The sequence below is a fragment of the Heloderma suspectum genome, chromosome 5, assembly GCF_057233095.1.
Source record: "Heloderma suspectum isolate Gila_16-S chromosome 5, 16-S_ref, whole genome shotgun sequence".
Taxonomy (NCBI): domain Eukaryota; kingdom Metazoa; phylum Chordata; class Lepidosauria; order Squamata; family Helodermatidae; genus Heloderma; species Heloderma suspectum.
The window spans coordinates 96,084,052-96,099,338 of record NC_139462.1 but is presented as its reverse complement, the minus strand read 5'-3'; positions in this window follow the sequence as shown (position 1 = coordinate 96,099,338).

Below are 15,287 nucleotides of genomic sequence, written 5' to 3'. Positions count from 1 at the left end.
GAGAGAAGTGTGACCAAACTTCCAGAGACTCTAAGAACAGCATCCATCAATAATTCAAGACAAACCATCTTCTGAAGTCAAAAAGAGATTCATGCAACTCTTAAGGACTTGGCTGAAACAGCTAAATGAATCTACTAGGCTGATAAACAACCTTATTTTGTTAACAAGCATGCATGCACAACACTCTACTTTCACAGGTTCTTGGGGAAAGAACTGTGTACTTTGTCCTGCTAAGTCAAAAAAGACTGTTTTTATTACGAAATTATAACATAGCCACATCCTTTTCCCTTGGGCAAACTAATTGTTAATAATGAAACAAGCTGTCAATTTCAGTTACAACACCATCATCATCAGCCATTCACAAGCCTGCTGGATCTCTCTGAACATGTCAGCTTTCATTACTGTCCTTAAGTGTCAGGACAGTTTTTTCCACTGGAAAAGGGAGAGGGAGTGATTCACCACCATGAGCTACGTTGGCAGCTTTGCCTGCACCATAGAATATTTGCATATATAATCAACATCAGAGATGTTGGGGAACGGTGGCAAGATTCTTCTTGCCAATGCTGGAGGACTGGTTCGCAACACATGTGGAAGGTGCAAAGCAGTTATTCACACTTTGCACAGAATCATATGGTGATTTTTTAAACATTTATAACGTTTAATAGTGTATGGTTTTGATACTTTTATTGTTGTAATTTTTTTTGGTTACTTTTTGTTCTCATTTGATTTTATGATTGTAAACTGCCTGGAGGTCTTTTTCCAGTTGGTGGGCTACAAATCGAATACATACATACATACATACATACATAGAAAAATACACCACAATGGGATGGGTGACAGTCGATAACACACAAGTACTTTAAAATAGACAGTCTGTTGGAGCCAAGAACCTCAGCACACCCACACATCAATGGGGGACAAGCAAGATAGAGACAACCTATGCAAGTGTCCAGTGGCAGCTGATGACTCCAGTTCCGGAGCAGCTATTTATTTATTTATTATTATTATTATTATTATTATTAAATTTATTAATCGCCCATCTGGCTGGTCACCCAGCCACTCTGGGTGATGTACAACGTACAATAAAACAGTTTAAAACAATAAAATTCTACAATAAAAACATTTTCTAAAATACCCTAACCCACCCCAAATGCCTGCCTGAACAACCACGTTTTTAATGCACGACGGAGGCTCATTAAAGATGGCGGAGTTCCCTAGGGAGGGAGTTCCACAGAGTGGGGGCCACCAAAGCAAAGGCCCTCTCCCTCATCCCCACCAGTCTAGCTGTCCTGGCTGATGAGACAGAGAGAAGGCCATCCGAGGCTGATCTTGTTAAGCGGCCTGTCTGGTGCTGCTGGAGGCACTCCTTAAGATAGGCTGGGCCGGAACCATATAGGGTTTTAAAGGTCAAAACCAACACCTTGAATTTGGCCCGGAAAACAACTGGTAACCAGTGCAACTCCTTCAGCACTGGAGTGATGTGATCTCGCTGGCGGTTGCCTTTAATCAGGCGAGCCTCCACGTTCTGTACCAGCTGCTGCTTCCGAACCGGGTAACCCCACGTACAGCACATTACAGTAGTCTAAACGAGAGGAAACCAGGGCATGTACTACCAATGGGAGCAGATGGTCAGGAGGGAAGGGGCACAGCCGCCATATCAGATGGAGTTGATACAGTGCTGTCTGGCTCACAGCTGACACCTGAGCCTCCATGGACAGCTGGGAGTCTAAAATGACCCCCAGGCTGCAGACCTGGTCTTTCAAGGGTAGCCGTACCCCATTCAACACCAGGTCAACATCCCCCAGCCTCCTCTTGTCTCCCACCAAAAGTACCTCGGTCTTGTCAGGGTTCAGCTTCAGCTTATTCCTCCCCATCCAGCCACTCACCGTCTCCAGACATTTGGACAGGGATTCTATGGCCAACCTTGGTGAAGATTTGAATGAGAGGTAGAGCTGCGTGTCATCTGCATATTGATGACACCGCACCCTAAACCTCCTGATGATAGCCCCCAGCGGCTTCACATAGATGTTAAATAGCATCGGGGAGAGGATGGAACCCTGTGGCACCCCACAAGTGAGTGGCCACGGGTCCGAAACCTCCTCTCCCAGTGCTACCCTCTGGTACCTGCCAGAGAGGAAGGACCGGAACCACCGCAATACGGTGTCTCCAATGCCCAACCCCTCCAGGCGGTCCAGGAGGACCAATGGTCCAGGAGGATACCGTGGTCAGCTATGATTCAGTTCAGGGTTTTAGTTACCACCACCAGCAAAACTCTAATGGTGCTATCCAAGGTGGTTAAAGGTTATATCCAAGGTGCTGAACCATATCCCCAAAATGGGAACTGGAATCATCAGCTGCTACTAAGGCAAGTGGTTACTTCATCCTAGCTAGTGACTGGTTGAGTTGTCTAACATGAAAAGGGTTGGAGAAAGGGTTCTCTCTGCCATTGGCTGAGGTTTTCTGATCCTAAAGAAATGTGGGGCCAAGAAAAGGAGAGGTAGAAGCAGCAAAAGCTTTAAAGGCAAAGGCCTGAAAAAGCACCTGAACCGGTTTACTAAGGAAACTATGAAGATGGGGTGGTCCAAAGAGAAAAATCAAGGGGTGAGGGGGGGGGAGTCAGAGAGGGCAAGAAAACTGGCAGAGTGACTGGCATTTCCATGCATGTGAGCTCGCCAGGTGTTAAGCGTCATGTGCCAAATGCTAGATGTCATAGCCGCAGGACCAGCATGTTAATTCAGAAAACTAGCATTCTTCTAACACCGTCAGCCATCTTAACTGTGGCACCAGTTTCAGTAAAATAAATGTCTATAAAACGGCGGGGTGGGCCAAGGGACAGTCAAGAGGATAAGTACTTCAAGACATTAGAGATTATTTAAAGCTGCAATAATGAAAGGCAAATAGAATGTATATTGCAGATTAGGAAAGGTATGGACAAGTCCAGAAAGTTGTCAGCACGGTTAGTGAGGGGAGTCAAGAAACCTATAAAAGGCAAGAAGGCTTCCTTTAAAACAGGGGTAAAAAACTGCAGCTGTTCTAAGGGCCACTTTTGCGGGCCACACTCTGCCAGGTGCAGTGCAGTCTGCATGGTGCCCTCCCCCCAAGTAAAATATATAAGAGAGAAAACTGCTCTGTAGTGCAACAAATCACTACAAAGGTTACACTTATCTTGATTCCAAGCTAATTTAATCCTCTTGGTTCTCTGCAGTGTCTTTGGATGCATATTCTTGTAAAAGTTAAGAATAATATTATTTTAAAAATTGGGGGTGGGGGGGGGCAGCGCACATGGCCTGCTGGCCACGTGTTGCCCAACCCTGCTTTAAGGAGTGTACGTCTGGCCCAAATGAGGACAACAAGAAACGAGTTGGACAAAACTTGAAAAGTACATCAGAAAAATTGCGATCTAATGGAATTTCCTGGCCCAAGAAGATGTGATGAAGGCCACCAGCTTAGATTACTTTAAAGGGAATTCGACAAATACGTGGAGGGTTTTGCCTGCCATCTTGTAACCAAGTGAGGCTGTTGCTCAATAAAATAAATCTCCATTAGTTCTATGAGTTTCAGTCAATTAAAGTAGCACACCATATACCCACTTACCTGGGAGAAAGCCCCACTGAATGCAATGGGACTTACTTCTGCATAGATATGTATAAGACTATGCTGTATTTTTCCATAAATGTTCAGCAAAGGGCTGGATGTGCCTAATCTCATCTGATCTCAGAAGCTTAGCAGAGTCAGCCCTGGTTAGTACTTGGATGGGACATGGGAGACTGCCTGGGAATGAGGCTTCCTGCATTGAGCAGGGGGTTGGACTCGATGGTCTTGTAGGCCCCTTCCAACCCTATGATTCTATGATTCTATATGGATAAAAAATAGTTCTGAAGAAAAGGCACCGTGCTTTCGTTTTGGATGATGCACACCCACATCTCAAGAAGCACCATCATAATAGTGTCATTCCCTTCCATGCACAAGAGAAGGAGAGTTGCCTTGTCAAAGATGGCGCCTGGCATCCATGGCATTTGCAAGTACTTAAATATTTACATAATAAAAACAATTTGACCTGTAAAAAAATCCTGACTGAGTAATTGCATGGCAAGTTTTTAATCTATCGAAAAGCTTTTAATGTATTGCTTAATTGGCTAATCTAATGGGCTAAAGATTTCAGCCCTTGTTCTGAGCACATCCCATAGATTAATATTACTGGGGCCAGGAGAGTGACTGTGAATATGAATGATGTTAGTGCATTCAGACCATTGGGGAACTCAGACCCAAGCGTGGCACTGACCATTGCAGAAAGGAATTTGCCTTCATCTGTGGGGCAACAATCAAGCGGTACTTCATCGGCAAGAATGCTTGACTGTGCTATTGCTTAGCAGATGGCCCATTTCAGATTTTAGCAGCAGGCAGTATGTGTGCCTGCACCACTAGCTGCTTTGTCCAAATGGCCCTTCCCTATCAGCGCAAAACAAACCAAGGCAAGGCAACTGGAGAAGCAGAACCATTCTGGAGAGGATAAAAGAAGGAACAACAGTGACAAGGCCAAAGATCCCATAAACCTTTCAGAAGCTGTTTATGAGGCCAGAGAGGACTGGAGGTGATGACACAAAGTGATAAGACAGCCCTATCAACATTCTTTGGTCAAGAATGATCTGGTAAATCAGGGTTTAAGGGCCATCTTGGTTGCCTCACCCACCATTTATTATCCCAACCATTCCGACTGCTGTGGGGACTTCTCATCAGAGGGCACTGATTTTGTCTGATGTGGAATATGTTTATGCTAGACATGGATTCTGGTCTTCAAAAGACATCTCTCCCTCTCTCTCTCTCTCTCTGTGTATGTATGTATGTGTATATATATATATATATATATATATATATATATATATACACACACACACACATACACACACACCCTGCTCAGATTTCAAAACCATTATACTCTGAATAGTTTACACTCAGTCACCAATCCTCACATCATCAACCACAGTCCCTGCTGTTTATTTAGTTTGTATTTCAGTTTAAATTGTTACAGACAGTGGAAAGACAGCTAAATATGAAGAGCATAAATCTGAACTGAGCAGTGGAACATTGTGAAACACGTGTAATGTGTCTGGAACCTTCCATGTAGTAAACAGTGATTGGTGAGGTGCTGAGCAAAAATATGCCCATCAGGTCCTGACAGGAGTTGTAGGCCTCACCTTCGGAGACCATTCCCACACTTTTCCATCTGCCAACTGCCATTAAGTTCAAAGTCAGAGTTCAAAATCTGTTTAGTCAGATGGGACTGCTTGCTGTTAGGCATTCAGGGGGGTGTTTCGTATCCAGTGACTAATCCTTATGCTTGGCAAAATATAACATTTGTTTCCCAAAGATGCTACAGATTTGTACTTAACATGTATTCATACAACAGCAGGATACAGACTGAAAAAAGGAAAGAATATCCAAATGTGTCAATAGAATGATACTGAAATTTTATCTAAACCTGATACATCATTTCTGTGGGAATGATGCCTAAGCCAAGGCCATATTTTTGTGGCTACCTGTGTTTATGTGATCATTCCTGACACAGTTGCCAAAGTTTACAGAAAACAATAAGCTTATTATTCAGCTGCGAAAACTCAAATACACAAATTATCAGTTTCAAATAAATATGAAAATTAATTTTAGGGAAAAAGGGGCTTCTTCCTGAATAACCCTTCTATCTCTCCACTCACCCATCAAGTTTAAGGCCCATTTCACATGTTTATCTGTGCAGGACAATGTGTGTACCTCAACTTCCTTACTGTGTATATGTAATGTATGTATCATTTGCCCAATCCATGTACTCATGGGAAAAAAAAAAAACATTTATGCTGCACCTCACACATGAAAGGCAAACAGTACCCTATATATGAGTATGGATTATACATGATACCCAAATCTCATTTAGACTGCCATTTTTATTTTCCTTGGGAAACAGTTTGGTATTTATGTATGAGGAATAGATAGAATCTGTCCACACAATCCTATACATGTCTATGCAGAAGTAAGTCCCACTGAATTCAATGGGGTTCACTCCAGTTAAGTAGGTTTAGGATTGCAGCCATAGTGCTGTTGTTGTTGTTGTTCAGTCATTCAGTCGTGTCTGACTCTTCATGACCCCATGGACCATAGCACGCCAGGCCTTCCTGTCCTGCGCTCTCTCCCGGAGCGTGCTCAAGTTCATATTCATTGCATCGGTGATGCTATCTAGCCATCTCATCCTCTGCCGTCCCCTTCTCCTTTTGCCTTCAGTCTTTCCCAGCTTCAGGGTCTTTTCCAGAGAGTTTTCTCTTTGCATTAGGTGGCCAAAATATTTGAGCTTCAGCTTCAGTATCTGTCCTTCCAATGAGCACTCAGGGTTGATTTCCTTTAGGATTGACTGATTTGACCTCCTTGCAGTCCAGGGCACTTGTAAGAGTCTTCTCCAGCACCACAGTTCGAAAGCATCGATTCTTCGGCGCTCAGCCTTCCTTATAGTCCAGCTCTCACAGCCATACGTTGCTACTGGGAAAACCATAGCTTTGATTATACGAACCTTTGTCGGCAAGGTGATGTCTCTGCTTCTTACTATGCTGTCTAGGTTTGCCATAGCTTTCCTCCCAAGGAGCAAGCATCTTTTAATTTCATGGCTACAGTCACCGTCTGCGGTGATCTTGGAGCCCAAGAAAATAAAATCTGTCACTGCTTCCATTTCTTCCCCTTCTATATGCCAGGAAGTGATGGGGCCAGATGCCATAATCTTAGTTTTTTTAATGTTGAGTTTCAAGCCAGCTTTTGCACTCTCCACTTTCACCCTCAACAAGAGGCTCTTTAGATCCTCTTCACTTTCTGCCATTAGGGTGGTATCGTCTGTGTATCTGAGGTTGTTGATAATTATCCTGGCAATCTTATTCCAACCTGTGATTCGTCCAACCTGGCATTTCTCATTATGTACTCTGCATATAAGTTACATAAGCAGGGCGACAATATGCAGCCTTGTCGTACTCCTTTCCCAATTTTGAACCAATCGGTTGTTCCATGTCCGGTTCTTACTGTTGCTTCTTGGCCCTCGTACATGTTTCTCAGGAGACAGGTAAGGTGGTCTGGTACTCCCATCACTTTAAGAATTTGCCACAGTTTGTTGTGATCCACACAATCAAAGGCTTTAGCATAATCAATGAAGCAGAAATAGACGTTTTTCTGGCATTCTCTTGCTTTCTCCATGATCCAGCAAATGTTGGCGATTTGATCTCTAGTTCCTCTGCCTCTTCGAAACCCAGCTTGTACTTCTGGTAGTTCTCGGTTCACATACTGCTGAAGCCTAGCTTGTAGGATTTTGAGCATCACCTTGCTGGCATGTGAAAGGAGCGCAATTGTGTGGTAGTTTGAACACTCTTTGGCGTTGCCCTTCTTTGGAATTGGAATGTAAACTGACCTTTTCCAGTCCTGCGGCCATTGTTGAGTGTTCCAAATTGGTTGGCATATTGAGTGCAGCACTTTAACAGCATCATATTTTAGGATCCTAAATAGCTCAGCTGGAATACTGTCATCTCCACTAGCTTTGTTGTTAGTAATGCTTCCTAAGGCCCACTTGACTTCACTCTCAAGGATGTCCGGCTCAAGTTCAGTGACCGCACTATCATGGCTATCAAGGACGTTACAATCTTTCCTGTATAGTTATTCTGTGCATTCTTTCCACCTCTTCTTAATCTCATCTGCTTCTGTTAGGTCCCTGCCTTCTTTGTCCTTTATCATGCCTGTCTTTGCACAAAACGTTCCCTTGAGATCTCCAATTTTCTTGAAGAGATCTCTAGTCTTTCCCATTCTGTTGTTTTCCTCGATTTCTTTGCATTGTTCATTTAAGAAGGCCTTCTTGTCTCTCCTTGCTATTCTCTGGAACTCTGCATTCAGTTGGCTATATCTTCCCCTTTCTCCCTTGCTTCTCGCTTCCCTTCTTTCCTCAGCTACTTGTAAAGCCTCATCAGACAGCCACTTGGCTTTCTTGCATTTCTTTTTCTTTGGGATGGATTTCGTTGCTGCCTCCTGAACAATGTTACGGACCTCCGTCCATAGTTCCTCAGGCACTCTGTCTATCAGGTCTAATTCCTTAAATCTATTCCTCACCTCCACTGTATATTCATAAGGGATATGATTTAGGTCATACCTGAATGGTTTAGTGGTTTTCCCTACGTTCTTCAATTTAAGCCAAAATTTTGCAAGAAGCAGCTCATGATCTGAGCCACAGTCAGCTCCAGGTCTTGTTTTGACTGACTGTATGGAGCTTCTCCATCTTTGGCTGCAAAGTACATAATCAATCTGATTTTGATATTGACCATCTGGTGATGTCCATGTGTAGAGTCGTCTCTTGTGCTGTTGGAAAAGAGATGCTATGATCATCGTGTTCTCTTGGCAAAACTCTATTAGCTTTTGTCCTGCTTCATTTTGTACACCAAGGCCATGCCTGCCTGTTATCCTGGTGATTTCTTGACTTCCTACTTTAGCATTCCAATCCCCTATGATGAAGAGGACATCTTTTTTTGGTGTTAGTTCTAGAAGGTGTTGTAGGTCTTCATAGAACCGATCAACCTCAGCTTCTCCGGCCTCAGTGGTTGGGGCATAGCCTTGAACTACTGTGACGATGAATGGTTTGCCTTGGATTCGTACTGAGATCATTCTATCATTTTTAAGATTGTACCCCAGTACTGCTTTTCCCACCCTTTTGTTGACTATGAGTGCTACTCCATTTCTTCTCAGGGATTCTTGCCCACAATAGTAGATATGATGGTCACCTGAATTAAATTCGCCCATGCCTGTCTATTTTAGTTCGTTGATTCCCAAGATGTCGATGTTCAATCTTGCCATCTCATGTTTGACCACCTCCAGCTTACCTTGATTCATTGATCTGACATTCCAGGTTCCTCAACAATATTGTTCTTTACAGCATCGGATTTTCTTTTCACCACCAGACACATCCACAGCTGAGTGTCCTTTCGGCTTTGGCCCAGCCGCTTCACTCTTTCTGGCGCTACTCGGAAATACCCTCTGCTCTTCCCCAGTAGTATATTGGACACCTTCCGACCTGAGGGGCTCATCTTCCGGTGTCATCTCTTTTAGCCTTGTGATACGTTCCATGGGGTTTTCTTGGCAAGAATCCTGGAGTGGGTTGCCATTTCCTTCTCCAGTGGACCACATTTTGTCAGAACTCTCCACCATGACCTGTCCGTCTTGGGTGGCCCTGCACGGCATAACTTATGGCTTCACTGTGTTACGCAAGCCCCTTCACCACAACAAGGCAGTGATCCATTTATAGTGCTGTAAGGGACCTCAAATGTCATCTGTCCCAACCCACTTCCAGTGCAGGAAATTTGCTGCTAGAGCATCTCTGATAGGTAGACATCTATCCCCTACTTCAAAATCTCTAGCTAAGGAGAATCCACCACCTTCTAATATAAAATTCAGGTTCCTATACAATATACTAGCTTTTCTCAGCCTGGTACCCTCCCCATGTTCTGGACTACACATTCCATCAGCCCCAGTCACCACGGACAATGGTCAGGGGTGATGGGAATTGTAGTCCAAAGCATGTGGTAAGAAAAAAGGGCACCAGGTTGGGGAAAGCTGCAATACACTTATCCAACATAAAAGGTAGATTTTTCAAATAGCACTGGGTTAGATCCCAAGGTGTCCTGCTGCATGTGGAAAGAGTCTCCTATGCATGGTAGAGATGTTTAACATCTCACACTAGAGTGACAGTGGAGAAAAGCGAAATGAAATCCAAAGATATTTGGGGTGGGCTAGGGTATTTTTCTGATGTTTTTAAAGTAGAATTTTATTGTTTTAACTGTTCTGTTGTTGTACATTGCCCAGAGTGGCTGGGTGACCAGCCAGATGGGCGATTAATAAATTTAATTAATAAATAATAAATAACAAAGATATTATTCTACAGTGCACAAAAGCTTGTGTGACATTCTGCATAAGTGGAAGCAAGAAAACTGCTGAAGAAATGATGGCCATATATTACCTCCAGTATCAGGGGGAGGATGTCTCTCAATACCAGTTGCTGGGGAATATGAGTGGGAGGGTACTATTGTGCTCATCTCCTACGCTAGATATCTATGGGAAAGATGCTGGACTAAATAAGCCATTGCCTCTTATTATGTTCTTATGAACCTCTTACTATGGTGTGTGAACTCTTGAGCAAGTGTTTGTGGTACTGCATGTTGTTGTTGTTCAGTCATTAAGTTGTGTCCAACTCTTCATGACCCCATGGAACACAGCATGCCAGGCCTTCCTGTCCTCCACTCTTTCCCGGAGTGTGCTCAGGTTCATGTTCATTGCATCGATGATGCTATCTAGCCATCTCATCCTCTGCCGTCCCCTTCTCCTTTTGCCTTCAGTCTTTCCCAGCTTCAGGGTCTTTTCCAGAGAGTTTTCTCTTTGCATTAGGTGGCCAAAATATTTGAGCTTCAGCTTCAGTATCTGTCCTTCCAATGAGCACTCAGGGTTGATTTCCTTTAGGATTGACTGATTTGACCTCCTTGCAGTCCAGGGCACTTGTAAGAGTCTTCTCCAGCACCACAGTTCGAAAGCATCGATTCTTCGGCGCTCAGCCTTCCTTATAGTCCAGCTCTCACAGCCATACGTTGCTACTGGGAAAACCATAGCTTTGATTATACGAACCTTTGTCGGCAAGGTGATGTCTCTGCTTCTTACTATGCTGTCTAGGTTTGCCATAGCTTTCCTCCCAAGGAGCAAGCATCTTTTAATTTCATGGCTACAGTCACCGTCTGCGGTGATCTTGGAGCCCAAGAAAATAAAATCTGTCACTGCTTCCATTTCTTCCCCTTCTATATGCCAGGAAGTGATGGGGCCAGATGCCATAACCTTAGTTTTTTTAATGTTGAGTTTCAAGCCAGCTTTTGCACTCTCCACTTTCACCCTCAACAAGAGGCTCTTTAGATCCTCTTCACTTTCTGCCATTAGGGTGGTATCGTCTGTGTATCTGAGGTTGTTGATAATTATCCTGGCAATCTTATTCCAACCTGTGATTCGTCCAACCTGGCATTTCTCATTATGTACTCTGCATATAAGTTACATAAGCAGGGCGACAATATGCAGCCTTGTCGTACTCCTTTCCCAATTTTGAACCAATCGGTTGTTCCATGTCCGGTTCTTACTGTTGCTTCTTGGCCCTCGTACATGTTTCTCAGGAGACAGGTAAGGTGGTCTGGTACTCCCATCACTTTAAGAATTTGCCACAGTTTGTTGTGATCCACACAATCAAAGGCTTTAGCATAATCAATGAAGCAGAAATAGACGTTTTTCTGGCATTCTCTTGCTTTCTCCATGATCCAGCAAATGTTGGCGATTTGATCTCTAGTTCCTCTGCCTCTTCGAAACCCAGCTTGTACTTCTGGTAGTTCTCGGTTCACATACTGCTGAAGCCTAGCTTGTAGGATTTTGAGCATCACCTTGCTGGCATGTGAAAGGAGCGCAATTGTGTGGTAGTTTGAACACTCTTTGGCGTTGCCCTTCTTTGGAATTGGAATGTAAACTGACCTTTTCCAGTCCTGCGGCCATTGTTGAGTGTTCCAAATTGGTTGGCATATTGAGTGCAGCACTTTAACAGCATCATATTTTAGGATCCTAAATAGCTCAGCTGGAATACTGTCATCTCCACTAGCTTTGTTGTTAGTAATGCTTCCTAAGGCCCACTTGACTTCACTCTCAAGGATGTCCGGCTCAAGTTCAGTGACCGCACTATCATGGCTATCAAGGACGTTACAATCTTTCCTGTATAGTTATTCTGTGCATTCTTTCCACCTCTTCTTAATCTCATCTGCTTCTGTTAGGTCCCTGCCTTCTTTGTCCTTTATCATGCCTGTCTTTGCACAAAACGTTCCCTTGAGATCTCCAATTTTCTTGAAGAGATCTCTAGTCTTTCCCATTCTATTGTTTTCCTTGATTTCTTTGCACTGTTCTTTTAAGAAGGCCTTCTCGTCTCTCCTTGCTATTCTCTGGAACTCTGCATTCAGTTGGATATATCTTCCCCTTTCTCCCTTGCTTCTCGCTTCCCTTCTTTCCTCAGCTACTTGTAAAGCCTCATCAGACAGCCACTTGGCTTTCTTGCATTTCTTTTTCTTTGGGATGGATTTCGTTGCTGCCTCCTGAACAATGTTACGGACCTCCGTCCATAGTTCCTCAGGTACTCTGTCTATCAGGTCTAATCCCTTCAATCTATTCCTCACCTCTACTGTATATTCATAAGGGATGTGATTTAGGTCATACCTGAATGGTTTAGTGGTTTTCCCTACGTTCTTCAATTTAAGCTGAAATTTTGCAAGAAGCAGCTCATGATCTAAGCCACAGTCAGCTCCAGGTCTTGTTTTGACAGGCTGTATGGAGCTTCTCCATCTTTGGCTGCAAAGTACATAATCAATCTGATTTCAATATTGACCATCTGGTGATGTCCATGTGTAGAGAGAGTCGCCTCTTGTGCTGTTGGAAAAGAGTGTTTGCTATGATCAGCATGTTCTCTTGGCAAAACTCTATTAGCCTTTGTCCTGCTTCATTTTGTACACCAAGGCCATGCTTACCTGTTATCCCGGTGATTTCTTGACTTCCTACTTTAGCATTCCAATCCCCTATGATGAAGAGGACATCTTTTTTTGGTGTTAGTTCTAGAAGGTGTTGTAGGTCTTCATAGAACCGATCAACCTCAGCTTCTTCGGCCTCAGTGGTTGGGGCATAGCCTTGAATTACTGTGATGATGAATGGTTTGCCTTGGATTCGTATTGAGGTCATTCTATCATATTTGAGATTGTACCCCAGTACTGCTTTTCCCACCCTTTTGTTGACTATGAGTGCTACTCCATTTCTTCTCAGGGATTCTTGCCCACAGGAGTAGATATGATGGTCACCTGAATTAAATTCACCCATGCCTGTCCATTTTAATTCGCTGATTCCCAAGATGTCGATGTTCAATCTTGCTATCTCATGTTTGACCACCTCCAACTTACCTTGATTCATTGGTCTGACATTCCAGGTTCCTCAACAATATTGTTCTTTACAGCATCGGATTTTCTTTTCACCACCAGACACATCCACAGCTGAGTGTCCTTTCGGCTTTGGCCCAGCCGCTTCACTTTCTGGCGCTACTCGGAAATACCCTCTGCTCTTCCCCAGTAGTATATTGGACACCTTCCGACCTGAGGGGCTCATCTTCCGGCGTCATCTCTTTTAGCCTTGTGATACGTTCCATGGGGTTTTCTTGGCAAGAATCCTGGAGTGGGTTGCCATTTCCTTCTCCAGTGGACCACATTTTGTCAAAACTCTCCGCCATGACCTGTCCGTCTTGGGTGGCCCTGCACGGCCGAGCTTATGGCTTCACTGTGTTATGCAAGCCCCTTCGCCACAACAAGACAGTGATCCATGAAGGGGGTGGTACAGCATACATGGTTATTTTCCTTCAGCTCATAGTTTTTAGGGGCCAACTCACTGTATATAGCTGGACATCCCCTAAAATAAATGTTAATGAGAGATAGTTAACAATATGGGGCGCTTCCAGACGGAGGGCTTCTAGTGCTACCAATTAGAAGGCACTGTGTGGTTATTCCATCTTTTTCTCCTTAAATAATTTTCTGTGGTAAGATAAAGGATGGAAGAAGCGATGGGAAAATATGGGAGGGCTATGAGTGGAAGACAGTAATATCTGGACACACACACCCTCGTTATCATTCTGTGAATGAGGCAGGATGATGGCAGTTTTCTTGGATGACTTTCAACTGGCACAGCTTGAGGACATTGACAAGGTGCTTAGACAGGTTTGTGCAACCATGTCCGTATTGGATCCTTGCCCTCTTTGCTTGTAAATTCAGGGAGCAGGGAGGAACAGCTGGCTGGGGCAGGGAGGTGATTAATGCCTATTTGTGATAGGGGGCTGTCCTCAGTGAGGTCTGTCTGCCACCAGTGTTGTCATCCTTTCAGTGCCAGGTTAAGCCTTTCTTCTGCTCCCAGGTGTTTGACAGCATATGATAAGGTTTTATCATAACCCAGTCTTGGGTTGTTGTTGTTGTTGTTGTTTTAAAAGGTTGACTGTTTAAGGTACAGTCCTATGCATGTTTAGAGAGAAAAAAGTCCTACAACTCCTAGCATGCCCCCAGCCAGCCATGCTAGCTGGGCCATGCTGGGAGTTGTTGGAATTTTCTCTCTCTAAACATGCATAGGATTGAGCCTTTAAATTGTTTTTGTATGTAAATGTTTTTTCTATTGTATTTTTAAGGTTTTTATTTTTTTGTAAACTGGACGGAGAGCTTTGGTAGTGGGTGTAAACATTGGCCAAACAGTGTTTACATTGGGTAACACAGAAATGTAATAAAGAATTAAATACAAACAATAAATAATAAAACCCTCATTTTAAAGCACCCATTGCTTGTATAATAGCATGTGCATGATGAGAAAGACACTCAGAAGGAAAATGGGCCAACTCTGTCTGTGCAAAGCTGTCTGTACACATTGGACTTGAGACCGTTCTCTGCTGAAGTGTGCAGATTCAGTACACCTACACCAAGCTTTCCCAAGCTGGTGCCGTCCAGATATTTTGGACTTAAATTCCAATCATCCCCAGCCAGCAGGGCCAATGGCCAGGAATGCTGGGAGTTGTAGCCCAAAACATCTGGAGGGCACCAGGCAAGGCAAGCCAGCTATACACACTTTTCCATTCATCCCTTGCGCAGAACTGTTTGCGTGCCTTTTTACCAGTGCAGAAACGAGATAGAAAAAGTACAAAAGACTAGATATTTATTTATTTATTTACTACATTTATATCCTGACTTTTTTCCTCCTTAAGGACCCCCAGGCAGCATACATAGTCGTCGTAGTCCTCCATTTTATCCTCACAACAACAACCCTGTGAGGTGGGTTGGACTGGGAGTCTGTGACTGGCCCAAGGTCACCCAGTGAGCTTCCACGAGTGGGGACTAGAACCCGGATCTCCTGACTCCCAGTCCAACACTCTAGATATATGACATTCTTCTATATTATATGATTTATCCATGCTTATTACATGTTTAAACGGTTACTTCGTATTTCCCTTCTTATGGGCACTTTGGTGCTGAAAACGTGTTGAGTCTCCAATATAAGATGGAGATCATACAAGCAGGAAAGTGTATGGCAGATGGTTGCCAGATTTTCTCCGATACAAGCACAGGTGAAGCAACTGCACTTCATAGAAAGCAGCCAACAGGCTTGCTTTTCCCCTCAGTTCCCCCTTCTCTGTTATGGTTGTCATT